The sequence below is a fragment of the Episyrphus balteatus genome, chromosome 1 (assembly GCF_945859705.1).
Source record: "Episyrphus balteatus chromosome 1, idEpiBalt1.1, whole genome shotgun sequence".
Classification (NCBI taxonomy): domain Eukaryota; kingdom Metazoa; phylum Arthropoda; class Insecta; order Diptera; family Syrphidae; genus Episyrphus; species Episyrphus balteatus.
This window is the reverse complement of record NC_079134.1, coordinates 66,796,726-66,819,529: the sequence shown is the minus strand read 5'-3', so window position 1 is coordinate 66,819,529 and position 22,804 is coordinate 66,796,726. Positions and strand designations below refer to the sequence as shown.

The 22,804-nt window shown below is 32.7% G+C and overlaps 1 protein-coding gene across 3 annotated transcripts in view; it reads left to right on the top strand.

The window, feature by feature from the left end:
* The window catches only part of LOC129905672 (leucine-rich repeat-containing protein 15), a 364,926-nt gene that overhangs the window by 61,195 nt on the left and 280,927 nt on the right, over positions 1–22,804 (top strand). The window lies entirely within an intron of this gene.

Genomic DNA, 22,804 nt, shown 5'->3' with positions numbered 1-22,804 from the left:
TTCATATTTTTGTATTTCTAATCCGGACAATTTGGAATACAAATCAAAAGTTCTTAGGCAACAAGAATTGATAACGGTTTTTTGTAGAGGAGTTTAATACAATGATTTTTTACTATGGGAGGGGGGGTCCATCTCCCCCCGTTTAGGCGGGAGGGGCAATTTTCTAAAATATCACGTTAAATAAAAAAAAAATTATTAAAAAACAACGGCAACACTAACAGTTATGAATGATACCTTTTTCAAAAGCCAGAATTGTACACTTGATTCTAATTTTTAAATCAATACATTACAATTAATTGTTCTCGAAATAATCAACTTCAAAGTCAAAATTTGGGAAATAAGTTGAAAAAAAAAACACTTTAAATACTATTTTTACCAAGAATGTGAATTTAAATGCAAAATAAATCAGTGAAATAAACTGCCTCAATTAATTTATAATTACATTCTGAAAATTATATGCTTCTATGCTTTCTAGTTTTTGAGAAAATTGAAAATTAAAAAACTTCCTTTTTAACGGATTGCTATTTTTTAGCTGTTTTCGTGTTTAAATAAACATAATGCTTGCAAGCAGTATGCTCCCTTGCAACCCCCTTGGTTTTATAGGATTTGGGGTGGGTGCGAGTTTGGGTGAAGGCAAATTTTCTTCAGAATTTAAAAGTTTTTTCGAATTCAAAAGAAACTTTGTACATACCCAACCTTGACCCCACCCCAAATCAATCCTATAGTGTGTCCAAGCTGGGGGGTTGCAGGGGGGCAGCATGCCCAGCCCCCCTCTTAGCCATCTCACTTTGATAAGCCTTTAACTTCATATCTTAACCATTTTTATAAAAATAATCGCGAGATTCTTAGGACCAATTTCAAATGGCCTAAGCGAAGCAACGAAGTTGTCTTAGCGGAACAGAGGACCCAAAAAAAAAATTTTAATCCTGAGAACCCGCGAAGTGAGTCAGGCATGATACTTTTAAGTTAAAAAGCTGTTCATATTGGCGAAAATAGTTAAGAAAATGAAAATCTGATATAAAGGTAATTTTCTTATTTTCAATTTTCTCGGAAATTATAAGGCATAAAAGCATATGGTTTTAAGTATTTGATAAAAAATTGATTGAGGCAGTTTATTTCATTGATTATATCATATTTGAATGTACAATCTTGGTAAAAATTGTATTTAATGTGTTTTTTTTTTCAACTTTTTTCCCAAATTTTGACTTTGAAGTTGATTATTTCGAGAACAATTAATTGTAATGTATTGATTTAAAAATTAGAATCAAGTGTACAATTCTGGCTTTTGAAAAAGGTATCATTCATAACTGTTAGTGTTGCCGTTGTTTTTTAATAATTTTTTTTTTATTTAACGTGATATTTTAGAAAATTGCCCCTCCCGCCTAAACGGGGGGAGATGGACCCCCCCTCCCATAGTAAAAAATCATTGTATTAAACTCCTCTACAAAAAACCGTTATCAATTCTTGTTGCCTAAGAACTTTTGATTTGTATTCCAAATTGTCCGGATTAGAAATACAAAAATATGAATAACTTTTGAAAAGGAGCAGCTAGGATTTCAATTCCAACGGATTTTGGACGTATAATAATCAACAAATACAACCCATTTTGCAGTTTTTGTCGACATTTTTGTGATACCTATCGATGCTTCCTGCCCACCGTGAATGTATTTTTTAAGTCCTAGAAGTGAAACCCTAGTAGAAATTGATATAGCTAACCCTCATATATTTAAAGGAATATTACCTACCTGAAACGGAATTTTGTAGAGGTGTTAATTTATCTACAGACATTACAAAAGTAAACAAATTCAATAAAGCTTATGCCTCAATTCTTAATACAACTAATAAAATATGTGCAGTTAAGCAATTATCTCTAAATCTTGAACCTCTACCTAAATCTGCATTCGCTTTTAGTCTAAATAACAATAAATCCTCGTATTCGAAACGATTAGAAACATTAAGAAGCAATTTACGTTTTTCACATCTTAATAAAGAAGAAAAAGATTCAGTTTACGCGTTATGCGAAGAATTCAATGACATCTTTCACTTAGATGGTGAATTCTAATCATGTACTGATGCTACTAGGCATTCAATAAATACTGGAAATAATGTGCCTATTGCCGCAAAGACATACAGGTATCCAGAAGTTCACAAAAATGAAGTGAAATGTTAACTTTCTAAAATGCTTAAACAAGGTATCATTAGACCTTCAGTATCACCATGGTCGGCTCCTTTATGGAATGTCCCCAAGAAGCCCGGTGCTTCAGGTGAGAAAAAATGGAGAGTAGTCATAGACTACCGAAAACTCAATAATGTCACGGTAGGAGATTCGTATCCATTACCGAACATAAATGAAATCCTTGACCAACTGAGTCATGCGAAATATTTCACGACATTAGATTTGGCATCTGGATTTCATCAAATCCAAATGAACTCTAATGATTCGCAAAAAACAGCATTTTCCACACCAACAGGACATTGAGAATTCGTTCGTATGCCCTTTGGCCTTAAAAATGCTCCAGCCTGCTTTCAAAGACTAAAGGGCCCGACCCATAGAATCCGTTGCGTCCGTTGCGTCGAAGTTTTTGACTGACAGCTCGATAAAATACACACGTTCTTATGGGAAGCGACCCATAAGCGACGGATCGGACGGAGACGGAAGGATTTGGTGGAAGAAGTAGCCCAACTTTCTACTTTTTCATCCGTCGTATCCTTTGACATTGGTTGTCAACAATAGATTAGTTCGATTTTCTGTTTCTGAGTGCACACCGGGGAATTTCAGGACTGTGTTCTTTTCTTCTCCGATTTTCTGAATTGTGAACTTTTATTATATATTAGTAAAGAAAATTTAATAAAAGTAACATTTAATGATATATCTATTAAATTATATCAATTAAATACTCAAATTTTGTTGTAGAGTTCAATTTTACTATGCCAAAGTCACACCTACAACTCATAATTTGTTATAAAAAATTGTTTTAAACTGAAGAGCAAGTACCTACATGAAATCTAGTCGCGCATTTTATTTTATTAAAAAAAAGAACAACAATAAAAGTTAAAAATTTCTTCCGTCAGAACTTCCTTAGTGCACATTCAGCGATAAAATATCGAACACACCTTGGAATTTGAAGTGAGCTGTCAAAAAGCAATCCGTCATACGACGAATTCTATGGGTCACCCTTTTCTGTCCCATCCTTCAACTTCAACGGATGATTGACGCAACGGATTCTATGGGCTGGGCCCTTAATGAATACAATTCTAACAGGCTTACAAGGACTTCAATGTTTCGTTTACTTAGATGACATTGTATGAGTAATATATGCAAGTTCGATCTCTGATGTTAGGAAAAATAATCTCAAACTACAAATAGAAAAATGCGAGTTCTTAAGGAAAGAAGTAAATTATCTAGGTCATTATAAGCGATAAGGGTGTTAAACCTGATCCTAAGAAAACTGAAGTAGTTAAAAATGTTCCCGTTCCAAAGGATACTAAATCAATTAAATCATTCTTAGGTCTAGCTGGTTACTACCGACGCTTCATTCCTAATTTTTCTTTACTGACTAAACCCTTAACTAAGCTTTAAAAAAAAAAATTCCGTATAAATGGACTCAAGAACAAGAAAATGCTTTCGAAGCTTTAAAACTTAAACTTACTTTAAGTCCAATTCTACAATACCCAGATTTTTCTAAGCAATTTATTCTTACTACCGACGCATCCAATTTTGCGATTGGATTAGTACTTAGCCAAATGCAAGATTGAAAATCTGACCTTCCTATAGCTTATGCTAGTAGAACTCTTAATCACACTGAATCAAATTACAGCATTACCGAACGCGAATTACTCGCTATAGTCTGGTCTATACAACATTTCCGTCCGTGTCTCTATGGTCAAAAATTTACGATCGTAACCGATCATCGACCACTTCTATGGTTATTCAATGTGAAGGATCCTGGATCTAAATTAATTAGATGGCGATTGAGGTTAAAAGAATACGAACATCTAATTCAATTCAAACCAGGTCGAATCAACTCAAATGCTGATTGTCTTTCCAGAATCCCTATATTTCATTTTGAGATTAAAGAAACATTTAATGATTACGTAAAATTCCATTATAATTCACTTTTACCAAAGATATTCGATTTCAGTGAATGTAATGACAATATTCTTGATTCAAAATCAACCATAGCATACATCACAGCCTTAGATATCGAAAATGAAAATAATTATACAGAAGAAATACTCTCTAAATCTATTAACTCAGAATTAATTAAAAATACTCCACACGAGTTATTTTCTAATTTCACGACCACTGCAGAAAATGAACAAATGTTTTTCCATTGTTTTATAAATCAAAATTTCTTTGACAAGCCCCTGTATTCAGATTTTTTTTACACTATACAAAATCTAAGAATCGAACTCGAAAGAAAAAAAACAAATACAATTTCTTTACCAAATCCGGTTGATCAATGCAACCAATTTAAATATGAAAAATGTCGAGACATAATTATTTATGTTTCCCGTAATTAAAAAATTAAAATAACTATATATATGAATATCATAGTAAATCCAAATCCGGAACAAATTCCACAAATTCTGAAAGAAAATCATGACATTCCGACATCACGTCATTGTGGATTTCATAGAATGCTTAAAATCTTGTGATTCATGTAATCGGAACAAAACAGAACGAAGATTAAGAAAAGCTCCAATGGAAATTACCAGTACTAGTTCACAACCTTTTGAAAAACTAGCAATAGATATCGTAGGTCCCTTCCGTTAACCGAAGATGGAAACAAATACATACATCTCGACAATGCAAGATGATTTAACTAAGTTTTCATATGCGATTCCCATACCTATACATACTGCAACCACAGTTGCTAATAAGTTAATATTATTCATTTCACAGTTCGGAATTCCAAAGTCTATTCTTTCTGACCAAGGAACCGAATTCAACTCAAACCTAATCAAAGATGTGCTAAAAATTTTTAAGATAAAACATTTCATAACCACTGCATACCATCCCCATAGTAATGGTGCATTAGAGAGATCCCATTCGACTCTCAATTACTATCTTAAGCACTATATCAATTCAAGACAAACTGATTGGGACAAATATGTTCCAATAGCAATGTTTGCCTACAATACACATGTTCATTCTTCTTCCAAATACAATCCATATGAGTTACTTTTTGGTCATAAGGCCATTCTCCCAGCTTCCACAACCTCAAACCCAGATTTGAAATATACATATGGCTCATACTACGATCAATTAAAATATCGTCTTAATAAAACCCATCAGATTGCCAGAGAAAATTTAAATGATTCCAAATTTAAATCTAAACCAAAATATGATAAAAATGCTGACCCTATAAATTTTAAAGTAAACGACAAGGTTTACTTGGCAAATAAACAATCCAACAAATAAGATAAAAAATAAACAGGTCCCTACAGTATAATTAAAATACACGCAAAACAAAATTATTCTATTAAAATTGGTAACAAAATTGTAAAAGTGCATTCAAATCGATTGAAACCTTTTTCAGGTCCATCATGAAATTGGTCTATACTCTCATGATCTACATCTTGGAATTAACATCTGCAGATATGGGAAAATACGGAATCGCTAAAATTAATACAAGTAGCGGTATCTTTTACGAGAAACTTGGAACAGTCCAATTCTATAGTGACACATACGAAACGATTGTATTTTTGGATATATCATACTATCAGACAAAATTAGAAGCTATTTAGAAATTTCAATATAAAACTGTTCTGAAACCGAATAGAAAAAGTTTCTATCGCAACCAGTTTAGAAAATATTAGTTTTTTTTCGTTCAGTGTACTTTAAATTTCATCATCTTACGTTTTCTTTAACCACAACCACGAATGAATGAATTTTATAAATTTCTTATTTTTATAATTTTCTACAATAATTGGCTCACTACATAAGAAGTTAACAGTTTTTATAACTTTTGCATCTTTTCTTTAAAAAAATTTTGAAATTAGTATTTCGATGCAAAATGTAAAAAAAAAATATTTTATGAAAATTTTCAAACACCTGTGGTATAAAAAAAATCCATAGGAACGTAGGTGGCCAACTTTTTTAAAAATATGCGCGTCCAAAGGGGATTGCAGAATGGTAAAAGTTTTTATCAAATCTAGAGTTACTAGCAAGTTATTGGTACCAAAGTGCAAAAAAAGCCTATTAATTTAATAAATTATTTTACTGTGAAATCTTAAGTTTTTCACATTGCTGCAACAAATGCATGGATTCCATTAGTTTTTTTAATCAGTCATATTTTACCTGTTGAAAAGAGAAGATGTACGAAGTAGGTTATAAATAAGAATGACCAAAATCTAATAAATATAACTGAATATGTTTTATATTTTAAACCGCCGATAAATACCTCAAAGCTGACGAAATCAGAGCCGAAAGTTGTAAAATCCTTAGTGAGTGATCTAAAACATTTCTTTAATTAGTATTGGCGTTTGAAATTTCGAAAAAAATATCTACCCTAAAACTAGCATAATTTTGTATAATATTTTCTGTTACGACAAAAATATTTTTTTGTCTTTACTATTTTCACAGAGGTACCTATTTGAATCCAGTAACCCCCTCGTCTTAAAAAAAAAATAAAAATTCGCGTACAATAACAAAATTTAAAAAAAATTATATTTTCAAACACAATTTTTTTGGAAAAACTTTGCGATTCGTTTGCCTGAGGTTAGGAATACAATTAATTCGAAAGTTACCAGTGTTATTAAATTAAAATTATTTTTATTTTAACTTATAAAATAATTCTGGACTTGCGGAAAACAATGCAGAGTTGTTTAAAGGTAAATTATTGAATCGAAGGACTTGTACATTACTAGGGATCGGGTTTCCATGCAAATGAATGTTTTTTAGAAACACCTCGGAAGCATGGCAACGAAGTATGTACACGAATCAGGATATTTTCTTTAAAATGGCAATCAATCGTTAGTGCATATTTTGCATTTATTAGCATTTTTTTTGTGCATATTTTGACATATTTTGGAAATAAATGCATGTTTTTCGTACATATTTTCGCAAAAATTGGCAAAAATAACGAAATTTCACGCTTAAAATTTTTGACTAAAAGTGACTGAAAGTCAATTGGAAAAAAGTCAAAAACGTAAGCAAATGCTGTGCAAAACTGGCAAATCAACGTTGTCCAAACTCATAAAAAACACGCTCAAATGATAAATTGGATTATTTAAGATTAAATTTTCATGTGGCCTCAAAAGCATATTTAAAGTGCATATTTTTTTTTTAAGAGTATATTTTGAGCGCATATTTTTCGTTTTTAAGTGTATGAAAATCCTATGCCTATACATTACACTGTACTTTAAGGACAGGATGGTCTTAATTGGTTAGACTTAAGGTTGAACCCTAAACAAAAGCAAACGAATCACACAACGTTTTTGTTTGGTTATTCTTAGAACTCTTCGGAACTGCTCGATTCGATATGCAAAACGAACAAACTTTAATATTTTTAATTCAAATAGCACATTTTCAAGTTTATGCCTACTATTAAAACTTTTGTAAAAAAAGTTTGGCATGAACCCCCCCCCCTTAAGAAGAAATCCTGTATACGCCCCTGATGACTTTATTAGACATAATTCATTAGATGGAGTTTCTCAAGATATACAATGTTTACATAGTTTGATGAATGTATTCAGTGATAGTTTTTCATTTTCAACACCTTCCCTGAAGAACTATTCATTATTTTAAAATAATTCGTTTTTAATTATACAAAAAAAGGTTAACAATTAAATCTTAATTTAAAGATGTAAATATTGTCTGAAAGTTATTTAACTATATAATTCATTTAAACAATATGGGAAAGGTATTTAATATATAAATATGTATAAGTATATGTAATGAACCAAATAAAGTTCTTTAAAAATATAGAAAATACTTTACATATAACTTTAAACCAAAATTATTAGCAAGATAAATTTGTTTTGCTGTAGGTACGCCTTTGTGAGAATATCTGCTAGCATCTGATCTGTTGGAAGGTATTGCAGTTTGACTTCTGAATTCTCTAAGTTTTCGCGAATAAATTTTGCCTTGATATCGACATGTTTTGTTCTTGGCGAATAAGAGTTATTTGAAGCTATGTGGATAGCACTCTTACTGTCGCAATGAAGTACCATTGTTTTTTGTTTATCAGGAGATAGCTCACCTTCCAGGAGTTTAAGCCAGACAGACTCTTGGCTAGCAGCAACAACTGACATAACCTCAGCTTCGGTCGAAGAAAGCGCGACAGTTCGTTGACGTTTCGTAGCCCATGATATAGCACCTGCATATAAGGCACATCCTTCATTCGTTGTTTTTCATTATCATCTTTGGGGCACATATCTGAAGACAGCTTTTGATTAAGGTCTAACGGCGTGGAGACAGGGTTGCAGTCATCCATGTTGAAGCGTCTCAAAATATCTGAAATATGCTGAGATTGATCGATTTTTAATGACGACTTACTTCGCTGAATCCTTATGCCCAAAACTGATGAGACTTCGCCCATATCTTTCATTTTGAAGTTTTTTGACAGCTCATTCTTCAAATTATTCACCAGTTCAAGTGAGTTCGAGAAAATGAGGACATCATCGACATAAATGGCAATGAATAACATCTGCTCTCCAGAATAATGAAAATATATGCACTGATCGACATCGCTGCGACTTAAGCCCATATTTATCAGAACATTATTGAGCTTCTCATTCCACACTCTACTGGATTGCTTGAGTCCATAGAGAGATTTACGCAGCTTACATACTCGATCGGAACCATCTTCAAAACAGCTTGGCTGAGTCATATAAATGTCTCCTTTTAACTCACCGTTTAAAAATGCCGTAACAGCATCCATCTGATGCACAAGAATATCATTTCTTGCTGCTAAAGCCAACAAATAGCGGATTGATGTGTACCTCACCACAGATGCGAAGGTCTCCGTGTAGTCGATCCCTTTTTGCTGACAAAACCCTTCACGACCAACCTTGCCTTCTGTCGAATGGGTTTACCTTCAGTGTTAAATTTAGTTTTGTACACCCATTTGGAACTAATCGCCTTCTTACCAGGCGGCAACTCAGTTAAGGTCCAGGTCTCATTTGCAAGCAATGAGTCAAACTCTTCTTGCATCACGTTTTTGCACAGCTTGGCATCACAACTCGATAAAGCTTCTTTGGGACTTCCAGGGTCACATAGAATTTGATCTGTTGCTACAAAATTGTAGTTTGGCCTCTGCAGATTCATAATTCTTTCAGAACGCCGCATCATGTTTTCATCTTCTGGGATAGTCACATATTCAATCGGAACAAATGTTTGGTCATCAGCATCATCATAGTCTGAATGATCACTCGTAATAGTATCATGATTGGATGAAGTTTCATGGGGTTCAGCTTTCAAACTAGAGGATGGCAATTCTTGTAATACTTCTTCCCCTGAATTGACAATGGAGTTCTCTTCATCGTCCGAGAGTTCAACTAAGGGTGAAACAAAAGTATTAACATTGTTGTTTTCATTTGAAGTTACCTTGCTATCTGATTCCATAAATATGACATCTCGACTCGTTATTATTTTCTGCGTCAAAGGATTAAACAATCGATAAGCTTTCGATTCTGTACTATACCCAAGTAGAATGCACTCTACTGATTTTGCTTCTAGTTTAGTCCGCTTTTCTTTGGGAACGTGCGCCATGGCTTTGCAGCCAAAGATACGAAGGTGTCCCAAATCTGGCTTTCGGCTTGACAAAATTTCTCCTTGTGAACAATCGTTGTTTTTACAAGGTACTTGATTCACCAAGAAGGCTGCAGTTGTGTTTGCTTCTGCCCAGAACTTGTTGCTTAAACCGGAATCTAACAGCATACAACGCACCCTTTCAATTATAGTGGTTGATACGTTCCGCAACGCCATTCTGTTCGGGCGTATAGACAGCAGTTTTTTGGTGTAAAATACCATTATTTTCCAAAAACCTTTTGAAAACAGTTCCAGTATACTCAGTGCCGTGTCAGTTCGGAGCACTTTGATTTTCGTTGAGCACTGATTTTCAACTAGGTTCTTAAACCTCACAAACTCGCCAAACACATTAGATTTTTGCTTAATGGGCACCACAAACACTTTGCGACTAAAGTCGTCGACGAATTTTACCAGAAATTGATTTTGACTTCAGCGGTTCCATGACATCAGAATGCACTAAATCAAGAAGACTATTTGCTCGAGTTCCAGTGTCTTTAAAAGGTGCAAGAGTTTGTTTACCTTTAATGCAAACAGTGCATTTTTCATTATTCGCCGCGGAGAATTTGAGACCCGATGAAGAATTCATTACTTTGGTTAGGTTATTGGCACAAATATGACCTAACCTACGATGCCACAAATCATATGAATTCGCCACTGACAGTGCTTGTTCGTTATGTGCTCTAGGTTCACAATTTAGACGATACAAATCATTTATAGCAGTTGCTGTAGCAATTAAATTGCTTTCATCATCATAGATTTTACAAATGTCATGCTCAAATACCACTTTGTTGCCATTTTTAGTCATCTGTCGCACTGAAAGGAGGTTAGCACATAGTTCAGGTAAGTACTCGACGTTTTTTAACACAGCATTGAACTTTTTATTTTCCAAAGTTAATTTTACGTCTCCAGAACACTTCACAGATATTTTGTGATTATTTGCAACGATGACTTCTTTGTTTGTGACCGGCTGTTTTTTATTGAACAGCAAATTTTCTTCATTTGTCATATGAGTCGTAGCTCCTGGATCAACAAACCAGTCTGAAGAACTTTTGTTGTTGACAAACAGAGAAGCAAATAAAACTTTATCTCTCCTATTTTTGTCGCTGCTACTGCTTGACTTCTTGTTTCTATTCGGACAAGATTTGCTAAAATGACCAACCTGCTTACACGTATGGCAACGATATTTTGTTATAGTTGCTTTCTTTTTTGTGTAAAGTGCGCTATCAGTACCTTTGTTATCAAACTTTACATCTTGGAGCAGTAAGTTTTTTACGACGTCCACAGAAAGCTTCGTTTTGGAATTTTCCACTGCCAAAACCAGTGCTCGAAAGTCATCAGGCAGCCCAGCAAGCATGAGAGATGCTGTCAATTCATCGTCAATATTTAAGCCGGCACTTTGAACTTTGAGTGACGTTAGTACCATCGTATTGATATATTCTTGCATTAATTCACATTCGGTTAACTTGAGTTGTACCAATTGTTTTAGCAATTCAACTTTTCTCGTTAAACCACTGTCATCATACGCTGAAACCATAGCATCCCAAGCATTTTTTGCCTCAGTACATTTTGCGATATGTGCAAAGTTACTTGGATCAATCATTAAGGTTATCTCAGCTAATGCACGCTCATTCAATTCCAAATCTTTGTCGTTCGGAGCTGCAGGTAATTCTGTTTCGATTATCTTCCAGCAGTGTCTAATAACCAGGTATGACTTCGCAGTTCGCTTCCATCTTCCATGTGTCGAAGTTCTCGTGACCACGCAACTTCTCGAATGGAAATGAGATCGATGATGAAGCCATTTCTTACCTATCAGGATATTAATCGACAAAAAACTGTCGAATCGCGTACAATTATTTACAAAACATTATTTTGTTATTTTAAACAATTTCTAAATTTTATAATTGTACATTTATTTTATTGAAATATTAATTGAAAAAAAATTAAATCGTGACTTTAAAGGCCCATAACCTGTGGAAAAGAGAAGATGTACAAAGTAAGTTATAAATTAGAATGACTTTATTAGACATAATTCATTAGTACCCCGAAATTAATTTCACTTGTGAGGTTGAAAATGAACAAAAATTGACTTTTTTGGATCTCACTCTACAGAGAATCCAAAACAAAATTGAAATTGCGGTACATCATAAATCAACAAGTACTCTACGATACATTCCAAGCGATTCATATGCACCAATTCAACATAAATTGGCTGCGTTTCACTCACTCGCACACCGTTTAGTAAGTTTGCCTCTGTCTTTGACAAATTACATTCAGGAGTACGAATACATTAAAAAAGTAGCTAAAACAAACGGCTACAGTGAAGAAATTATTAACAACATTATTCGCAAACATGCACACAAACAGACAAATGAAAACCAATCGACATTATTTGAACAAAACAAAAAGATTGACAAAAAAGATGATCTTAAACGTGTTTCTATCACTTTTGCACCAACAATAACGAACAAACTAAAGACCACTTTTAAAAGAAACAACATGGAAATGGTTTTTTCTAACCCTTTTAAATTAAAAAACCATCTTAACACCTTAAAAGATAAAACAGATCCGTTGGATAAAGCAGGTATTTATCAAATTTCCTGTGGTGTTTGCAGTAGAAAATATTATGGTCAAACCAAAAGATCAATTAAGAGGCGATACTGTGAACACAAACAATACGTTATCAACAACGAGCCAAGGAAATCGGCTTTCGCATCACACGTATTGGAGCAACAACACCTACCAGTGTCTTCAAGTGAAGTGCACCTTGTTAAATGCATAAACGACGAGAGGAAGTTAGACGCATATGAAAGCATGTATATATGCAAAGATAATACAGCTTTGAACATAGACAAAGGCAATATACAGTCAGATTTTTTCTGTTTACTTTGACTCTCTCTTAAAATAATTTTTTGTTTCACGCCACTCGTACAAGAGAAGATCTTCCTGCTTTCTCCACCATAAAATATAATAAAATGACTATGTAATGATTTGTTTATGTTTAAAATTAGACTTTGACCATTTTATGTATATTTAATCGTGTTGCTGAAGATGAGTGGAAGTCCGCTCGAAATGCATCCAAAATAAAAATTATATTGAAAACTCAAATTTAATGTGTGTTATTATTTATTTAAAATTTTAAATTAATGTTTAATGTATACGAGTTTTCGGAAATCGTTTCAATTTTCTTTATTAAATAATTCATTAGATGACGTTTCTCAAGATATACAATGTTTACATAGTTTGATGAATGTATTCAGTGATAGTTTTTCATTTTCATTATCTACAAAACAACCAAAATTATTTTGCGAATCTACATTTTTAAATAATTGTAACCAATCACTGAATTTTCTTACAATTTAATAACCTCATTCTCAAAGAAGAAACATTATCTCAATTACTAAAAAAGAAAAGATCCAAGAGAGGAATATTCAATGGTGGAGGTTACGCCCTTAATTGGTTGTTTGGTACAATGACGCTCAAAATTATATGAATGCAATTAATAACCTTGAAAGAGACGATTCTTCAATTAAATACATTCTTAAAGATCAAATGCATATTATTAAAACAACTATTGCAAATTTTAATGACACAATAAATACCTTAAAGGTATCAGAAAATATACTAAATGATAACATTATCAAATTTAATGAATTCTTTAATATGACATTTCTAACATACATATCTCATAAATGAATGTAACGAACAATATGATTTAACTTTATCTGCAATATTATTTTCAAAAACAAACATATTACACCCTACTATTATCACACCTAAACGGTTTATTGATGAATTATTAAACAATACTCGTCGTTTAAATAATGGAAAATCATTTCCATTGCCTTTGGAATACGACAATTCTTTTAAACTAATTGAAATATCAAAATTAAAAGCTTTTTATAACGAAAACAAATAAGTTTTTGTCATACAAACTCCTTTGGTTACATACACAGAGTTCAATCTATATAAATTACATCCACTCCCAGTTCCTTTAAGAAATAACTCTTTTATTTTTATCAATCCTTCAGCCAATTATTTAGCAATATCTGTAAATAAGCTATCATATATAACAATTGATGATAAAGAATCAAATTGTAAAAATATTTATTATGATAAGACTATTTGTGAAAATAATATTATAAAATCCACTACAACTTCACCAACTTGCGAAACAAAACTAATTACAACACTAAATAAAAATATACCAGAACAATGCAATACGAAAATATTACAAGGATACATTTCAATTTGGCATCATCTGAAACATTTGGATCTTCGTGAGTCCTCAAGAAGAACTTATCACCATCAGCTGCAAAGATGAAGACATTAAAGATGATATCATAAAAGGAATAGGATTATTTAAACTGCAGCCTGATTGCCGAGCATGTTCAGCATCTCATCAAATTATTTCAACTACAAAAATATCGACTGAATAAAACAATATATTTCCAGACATACCAATTTTTGAAGACGATTGCTGTGGTGAATTAAACTCAAAAAACAAGTCAAAACTATTTCTATCCCCAATAAATCTTTCCAATATAGGCCTTGATGAATTAAAACAGCATCCAGTCAAATAAACAAAATAGAAGAGAACATGGTAAAACTTTTCAATGATCACATCCAAAAAGCTAACAACGGATGGTTTAAAATGGCTATGCAATTCTTAGTCAGTGCAGTCGCAAGCATTATTATACTCTACTGTTTATCCTGCAGTGGATGTTTCATACTAATCCAGCTTATATGTTGTCGACACAATCAAAATGACCCATGTTTGGTTAAAATTTACAATAATTATAAAATAAAATCAAACATGTGGGTTTCGGAAGAAATTTCTTTGCCATACAATCCTCGACTTCACATCGCTCCGCATACCTACTCCAACTCCAATGAGAGAGAAATTTTGCAAGGATTTTCTACAAACGATTAGAAAAAATTTTATATGAAAATACTCAGAAATTGTAAAATAATTATATTAGATTAAGTACCTACCTACATATGTATAAAATATGTAATTAAAAATTTTATATACTCAGAAATTGTAAAATAACTATATTAGATTAAGTACCTATGTATAAAATATGTAATTTCTTTGTAATTTCTTACAATTTCCTTTCTAAGGGGGGAGGTTATGTACACATCCTCTATGTCTATACTATCCTCTATACCCTTATCTTATAATAACAATTACGTGTGGTCTTTACTCCAAATTAAATTCTCATCCTTATCTTATTTCATTTCACACATTAAATCCCACATCCCACACAAGAAACAACAATCCTTACTAAATGTATAAATCTGCACTTTTCTTCCCACTTCCTATCTCTATCATTTCTTTCAATAATAAAAGTTTCAATAACACTGGTCAACAAGGTTTTTTCCACAAGAACCAAAATATACTTTTCTAGTAGTTTTTAGGGTGATTCCGATAAAGAAAGTATTTTGTCTATTTTTCAATTTTCTCAAAAAGTAGAAGGCATAGGAACATTATGATTTTCATGATTTGATAAGAAATCAATTAAGGCAGTTTACCTTGTCGATCAATTTCGTATTGAAGTCCACAGTCTTTGTGAAAATTGTACTCAATGTGCTTTTTAAACTTTTTTTTCACAAGTTTTGACTTTGAAATCGGGCATTTCAAAAACAATTGATTAAAATACTTTCACTTTAAAATTAATATTAAGTTTATAATTCTAGCTTTTGAAAAAAGTATCAATCAAAACTGTAAGTGTTGCCGTTGTTTTTTAATATTTTTTTTTTATTTTAAGTATTTTTTTTAGAAAATTGCCCCTCCTGCCAAAACGGGGGGACATTGACCCCCCTCCCATAGTAAACAATGATTGTATTTTACCCCTCTACAAAATCTCATTATCAGTTCTTGGTGCTTATGTTATCGTACTTTCCCCTCAAATGTTTCTGTTTTACTTGAGTAAAACTAAAAATGCGAAAAAAAAGCTAGATTAAAATGGCCATACTTCGGTTAATTTTCAATGAAAAAATTTAGTGAGTACAGCATTTTAAAGGAAATTTAATCTTCTTTTTTTCCTTGGAGCAACGTTTATGTCTATCTCAACCCAAAAAAATGTACAAGTAAAAAAACAAAAAAACTCAAAAAATAGATTTTTTTTTGATATTTTTTTTATGATTGTTTCGACTATTTTGGTATGGAAATTTTTTTTTCAATTTTTAAAAAACATTATTCCAATAGAAAATTTAATTTTCTACAAAAAGTTTTATGTGCAATATATCAAAATTTTGCTTGGTTTACGAGGTATATCGAAAAAACCAAAAAGGGGGCTTTTGCACCCCTATCTTCAGTTTCCACCCTCTCATTTAATAGCACTCCGCGGTTTTATCTTCTTTTATAACCCATTGAACGATTCCTGCAATAAAAACCCGTGAACGTCTTAGTTCCTTTCTAAACTACATAATCAATAGCCTAAAGTTTTTTTCTCCGAAAATCATTGGCTTTTCGAAAGAGAGCATGATTTTTTTTAGTTAGGCTTTCATATACTCTTACAAATTGATTACTGTGTGCAAATCCAAGGTCATGCGGAGTAATTGATCGGGAATTTGTTTTGTAGTATTCGTTTACCTTCTTAAGCACAATGTTTTTGTCGTTTTCATGCGGAAGTCTAACGATGACAGCACTAGTGGTAGCGTTGTTTTGTGGTTTCGTGCGTAGAATATAATTTGGCCGAATCGGATAAGTGTTAATTTTAGTGCATAAATTGTTAAAAATTTCACCAAGGTTTTCATTTTGAACAAAAGGAATTCCGTGGAGAACAAGATCCGCAGCAATACTTTTCTAGCAAGTGCATCAATTTGTTGTTTTAATTGAGTGTTGTCGTTTTCAAACATTTGTGCTTTAAAGATTGAAAGCTCTTCGGTCAAAGAGTCGATTTCACGGCAGCGGTCATCGAAGCTAACCAGCTTGCTTTCACAATTAAAAACCAAGTGATTAATAGATCCACATCTTTCAATGAAATCTTTTTCAAGTGATTTATACTGTTTATGAAACTTGTTATCAATTTCATCCAATCGTTTATCAAAAGTGCGTGTAATTTCACTTAATTCCCTCCTAAAAGTTGATTCAATTTAATTTGTTATTGTTTTAGCACGTCCAAGCGAGTCTCTATTTTCTCCCAGAGTTTTAACAAAGAAGAAGTGGTTAAAGGGGAGCACGATGGAGAGCAAGGCGGGGAAGATACATGAACTAGATTGGAACGTAAGCCAAATTTGAGGTTAGTGTTTGGCATTTTCACTTTTAGGGACTTATAGTTATTATATTTTATTTTTACTTTTCAAAGTCTTTGATGCACAAAATTGAACCAAAATTTAAATGGAAAAATGAGTGCAAATCAAATGAAAGAACTTTTTACAATTAATATTAATTTTAACTAATAATTAAGTGAATTTAATGTGGAGCCAAATTCTACACTACACTCTGTATGACATTTGTTCGGGTCCCATGTGAGATTTAAGTCCTGTTTGCTTTGTTTATAGCAGAATTTCATTTCCAAAGTTTCATAACAGACTTTTATAAAGGTTTGAACTCCTGAATACTTATTATAAAAGATCTTTTATTTTTAAATCTTTTATGATTCATAGCAGAAAATTCATAACAGAAACTGCAGAATAGGCCCAAATATTTTGAATAGAATATTGTTGTGAGATCATTTAATATAAGGGGTTGGTGACGTTTTCCCCAAGACATAATCCCCAAACTAAAATCCCCAGCAGCAAAATCTCCAAAGAGAGAATACCCTTAGCAAAAATCTCCAAGCCAAAATCTCAAAAAAAAATATATATATTAGTCGTGAATCATGCGATTAAATCGCGTGATTTAGAGTGATCGCAACTCCCATAGCAAAATTTTTTTCGGGGGAACCCCATAAAATGTTCAGCCTTTGCAGATTTTTAGATAGCCATAATTTAAGCCCCATTGGATAGGTCTAAATGGTGCCGACACTCGCTCAAAATATCAAAAATCTCTGTTTTTTCACTGTTTTGCGAAGAAAATTAGCTCTAGCTCCCAAACAGATGGGCTTAGTGGGGCCCAAACAATATTTTTTCGATTTTCGGTCGGGTCACCCGCTAAATTTGTTCCACTATAACATTAACGTTGTGAAGTTTCAATTCGCTATCTTAAGCGTAAGAGGGTGCTAGTAACAGTTCAATTTTTAAATTTTATAGGTAATCTTGATTTTTTTTGGTTCAAAATGTAATGAACAATTTTGTTATAAGATAAAGACTGGATGCATACTACGTGCTAAATGTAATAAAAACCGTAGATAAACCAATATGAATTTTTTTTCTCATAAAACCATCCCCGGGAGTTGCTATATGACGATTCGTAATTTCAAATTATGCATGGTGTTTTTTTTACGCAAAACTATTTTCATGGGAGTCAAATTGTCTTGGTTTTAGTGCCAACAGATTCAGCGAACTCGAAAAAAAACACAGCCATTAAGTAGGTATGTGGATCTGTTGATATCATAAAATAATTTCCATCTTGGAGGGGTCTTTGATTTGGATGTATAAGATGTGAAATTCTTGCTGGAATTTTTTTATGATATCAAAAGATCCACATAATGGTTGTGGGTCCTAAGTCCATCATGTGCATTTTGCATAGTCTTTTGTGTTATCACAATTCAACCATAAGGGTCTAAGTGTGTTGGGTACTTCGCGCAACAACCACTATAACCTAACCTAAGTGAACCAAATTTCTTGCTCTGTTTCGATACTCTTTAAATTTTTTGGAAATTTTAGAACCTTCTGGTCACTTTTCTTTAGACATTTATTAATAGTAGGTATTATAATTTTCAAAGAACCATTTTTTTCGAATATTAAAAAAATATCTTGATATAATGATTAAACAAAATTTACAAAACCCAAAACTATGATTCAAAAAAAATGTTTGCACCAATTTTTCTAAAATACCTATGTATTTATACTAAATAAAATACGTAAAAGAACATGGGCTCATTAACTTGAAAACAAATACGAACACAATAGTTTCTTAAATAAATCGGTAAAAATAAATTCAGGGCAAATAAAGCTATGGTCTTTTTTTTATAATTAGCGCGCACTAAAGGGATTAGTCTACCCTTAATATGGTGAACACAGTACGAGCATTAGGAAAATAGGGAGGGGTTTGAAAGGAGATACCGATGAACATTAGTTTTGAAGTCCTGAGTTTTGAAATGCGATGGAAAAACAGAAGCGGGTAATGCGTTCCACATTCGTGTAGTGCGGCTGAAGAAAGAATCTCTGTATTTGACGGTACGTCCGAAATTGGACTCTAGGGTAAACTGATGGGCATTCCTTGAAGCGCGAGTATCACGGGTAAACTGTTGGAGGGGAGGAATGCAACTAGGTATTTTTTCTGAGCATTGCTTATTAAAATAACGATAGAACAACATGAGACATGATACGTTACAACGGTGCTCGAAAGACGTAATTGTATCGGTTATTGATCTATCACCTATTTTTTTTATAGATCTAATGATACGAGTTTTCCTGATTTTCTTATTTCTATTTATTATTATTCATTATTACCTATTATTTTTATATATTTTATTTATATTATAATTTGTTTTAAAAATGTTTTGCATCGTAAAAAAAATTCAAATAAAATATAAAACATAAAAAGAGTTTCGATGTTGGATTTATTTTTTAGTAAAACTATTTTAGATACATTCTAGATTAATTTTTAGTATGAATGAAATTTAATTTATTGCTAATAGCTAAGCAATAATCCAAAAACAAAATAAACCTAAAAATTAAGCGGTCAAAATAATAGCAGTGATTTTCTTTTTCTAGTATATTTAAATAAAACAAAGGCACAAAAAGTTCAAATAAACAGTATTTTACTTGGCAAAAGCTAGCATTTGCTCCCTTGACCTTTATTTTTAATTAAAGCTTGGCAAAAACCTTTTATGGGGCCGACAAGTCGCTGAGATCTGTGAGGTGTTTTAGCTCACCAAACCTGGTCAACAACGGTCCATAACTGCCGTTATGTTTGGGTTTTGCTTTATAAACTTCTTCTTTTATATCCTCGCAATGATTCTAGAAAAGATCGAGGTTCAAAGACTAAGCAGTCCACTCCATAAGCTAAATCTTAATGTTTTAAAACCATTGTTTGGCTGCTCTCCTGAAGTATTTTGGGATATTATCTTGTTGGAAGACCCATTTAAGCGGTATTTTGAAGTCGACGTATAGCAGCATACTGTTTTACAAGATATCCAGGTACTACTGCTGCTTTATTTTAGTTTTAATCTAATATAATAGACCAAGTCCGTAGTAGGACAAGTTCCCCCAAACCATTGTACTGGATCCTCCGTGTTTATTAGTTTTTCTGCTATACCTAGGGTTATATTTCGTGTTTTGTAGTACTACCGAGACCCTTTGCCACCATGCGGAATCAATTTGCTCTCATCAGTCCAGAGAATATTCCAGGGTCCAGTATAAGAATTTGGACTTGGTCTATTATATTAGATTAAAACTAAAATAAACCAGCAGTAGTACCTGGATATCTTGTAAAACAGTATGCTGCTATACGTCGACTTCAAAATACCGCTTAAATGGGGCTTCCAACAAGATAATAACCCAAACTACTTCAGGAGAGCAGCCAAACAATGGTTTCAAAACATTAAGATTTAGCTTATGGAGTGGACTGCTTAGTCTTTGAACCTCGATCTTTTCTAGAATCATTGCGAGGATATAAAAGAAGAAGTTTATAAAGCAAAACCCAAACATAACGGCAGTTATGGACCGTTGTTGACCAGGTTTGGTGAGCTAAAACACCTCACAGATCTCAGCGACTTGTCGGCCCCATGAAAGGTTTTTGCCAAGCTTTAATTAAAAATAAAGGTCAAGGGAGCAAATGCTAGCTTTTGCCAAGTAAAATACTGTTTATTTGAACTTTTTGTGTCTTTGTTTTATTTAAATTTACTAGAAAAAGAAAATCACTGCTATTATTTTGACCGCTTAATTTTTAGGTTTATTTTGTTTTTGGATTATTGTTTAGCTATTAGCAATAAATTAAATTTCATTCATACTAAAAATTAATCTAGAATGTATCTAAAATAGTTTTACTAAAAAATAAATCCAACATCGAAACTCTTTTTATGTTTTATATTTTATTTGAAATATTTTTCGATGCACTGCTATTTTTTTGACCGCCACTGTACCTAGATAAGTGGTTATAAGTATTTTCATAAAATAATATTAGTTTAATTTAATAACGAAGAAAAATAACAAAAATAATAAAAAATTATTAAAATTGTTTTTATTTTTCTAAAGGCCAATTTTTCAATAGTCAGAAAAACCTCAGTTAGAGCTTATTTCTAGGAATAAAAGTTTTTTTTATATTGACATTTATTCCTCTGATAGTCTAACTGACGATTGAAAAATCAGGGCAAAGTGTCTGAATTTAAACAAATTCCCTTAGAACATTAAAATTCACAGTATATTCATGCTGTGAGTTTTATATAGTGTCGGTAAACATCGACCAAAATAAGGCGTCTTAGTAAGGGTATGACAGATCTAACTGATAAGCCAACTGTCGTACCTGGGCGAAACGCTTTATAAATTTGGAGTTGAGGGCACTTGAACTTTAAAGTTTAGTTTAATTTATTTCTTATTTCTATCTGCTTTGAAATTTTTCTCTCTTAAAAGCCCCTCAAAAGCTCCAGATGACATCAATACAAAAAAGTAGGTACATAGGTTAGGTACCTACTAACTTTGAAAATAGATTCTTAAAAATTGAAATTTGGCACAAGCCCCCACCTACTTAAATGTAGTAGTAATAGTAATGCGTACTTATATATTTTAGACATAAAGTGTTTTTTTTTATTACGACCGCGACCGGGCTAAACTGTACCTGCCCCCCAAGCCCCCCCAACCTGGCTACGTGCCTGATACCAATAGTATGTGGAACCAAACTTGAGGGTGGCCCAACGTTTATTTGAAAATTCTATTTTTCCCATACAAGCGTGGACCACTCTAATGGGGCTATTTTAAAAAATTTAGTGTAAAAACACTACCTTTAATTTGATATATAAATATTGAAAATAGCCCCATCTGTTTGCGAGCTAGAGTTAATTTTCTTCGCAAAACAGTGAAAAAACAGAGATTTTGATACTTTGAGCGAGTGTCGGCACCATTTAGACTTATCCAATGGAGCTTAAATTTTGGCTATCTAAAAATCTGCAAAGGGTGAACATTTTATCTGGTTCCCCCGACCAAATTTCGAAAATCGATTTCTTGCGGTCACTCTAATATAAACATATCGTCGGCCCAACGCCAAAACCGCGAATTTGCATTTTTGGACATTTTCACTTTAATGCGTCATTTCACTTGTTATCGGTCCCTCTATTGACTGCCTTGATCTCAATCCTCCATCTGTTGCCTATGAGCATAAAATATCAATTTCCGTTGCACGAGTTTCCATTAGATTGCATGAGTTTACTAAACTTTGAAGCCGTTTTTCTCAAAACTACAATTTTGCAGATTCGTGGTTTAGGCTTTGTGCCCACGATATGATACATGACTTCGAGGTATTTTTTAATGCTGATGCCAGAAAATCTAAAATCAAGACAATCTGACGTCTCTAAAAAAGTTATACCTGTTTTTCATCTGTCGACCCATATTATTATAACAGTTGCAAACTTACTACCGAAAAACCCTAAAAGTAATGGTAGAGGAATCAAATTTAGCATGAAGGTTTTCATATTTATTACACTGGTTTACAAGGGTTTTGTTGCCGAAACAAAAATATACAAAAATATACTGAAGGTTTTCGGTGTGCTGAACTCGAATCCGAAGTCGAAAACAACTAATCAGCTCCTGTTTTTGAGATATTATCCGTTAGAAAATGCAAAAAAAACGTATTGTATTGCCCGAGATTACTTAAACTGAAGTAAGTGGGTTTGGCTTCATATATCGTAAGGAAGATAATGACGCTATAAAATTTATAAAAATACCAAACAACTGAGGATATCTCGGGCAGTAAAAAAGATATCGGAAAGATTTAAAGGTGGT